A 915-nucleotide genomic window follows, 5' to 3' on the forward strand; every position below is an offset into this window, starting at 1 on the left:
AGAGAGCCAGAGACTACAACGTCACATTAGAAAGGTATAGTGATCATCCACAACTATTTTCAGTTGCGGATGACAAAGGATTCAGAAAGTTTATTCATGCAGGTCCATATGACAGAGAATATGCATCTTCTTTTTGTTTTCATATTTTTTCAGATTTATATTTAATTGTGTTGTGGTTTGCAGTGTTTTGTGTTGTTTCACTTTAAATTTGTTTAAAAGGAAAAAGCTGAAAATTTAAATAGTTAAAAGTTGAAATGTAAATAGTTGGTTTTTGTATTATATGATTTATTTATTACATTTTATGAGGACTGAATAAATAAAAGTGTATTTACGATGGACCCTGGAGACAAAGCACGTACAAACTCCAAAACACGTAAAAACAGTCAGTTTATTTAGATTAATTTTTTTAAATATATAATTATCTTCTAATGAAGACTTCATTAGTATATTCTTTTAAATTTAACAGGATTAAGTTAATAAATCCCAAAAGGTTGATTCTGTTCATCTGGACGCAGCGTTTTCAATGGAAGAAACATTTCGCCACTCATCCAAGTGACTTCTTCAGTCTCAGCTGACTGCAGGTTTCCCCAACCTTATAAACAGGACATTTGCATAATGACTGAAAAAAAGGTCCACCCCTAAATATCGGGTCCCTCGACACAAACAGAGTATTGTTGTGTACGCTGTTAAGTGCCAGGAGGATTGCCAGGATTTATACATCAGGTAAACCAAACAACCTCTGGCGAACACAGAAGAGCCACCTCGTCAGGCCAGGACTCTGCAGTCTATTTACACCTACAGGCCAGTGGACACTCTTTCAAGGATGAGGATGTGACATCCTGAAAAGGGAGGAACGCTGGTTTGAGCGCGGAGTCAAGGAGGCCATTTACGTGAAAAGGGAAAGACCATCTCTGA

The sequence above is a fragment of the Pundamilia nyererei genome, unplaced genomic scaffold (assembly GCF_000239375.1).
Source record: "Pundamilia nyererei isolate P.nyererei 1_Seehausen unplaced genomic scaffold, PunNye1.0 scaffold00198, whole genome shotgun sequence".
NCBI lineage: Eukaryota > Metazoa > Chordata > Actinopteri > Cichliformes > Cichlidae > Pundamilia > Pundamilia nyererei.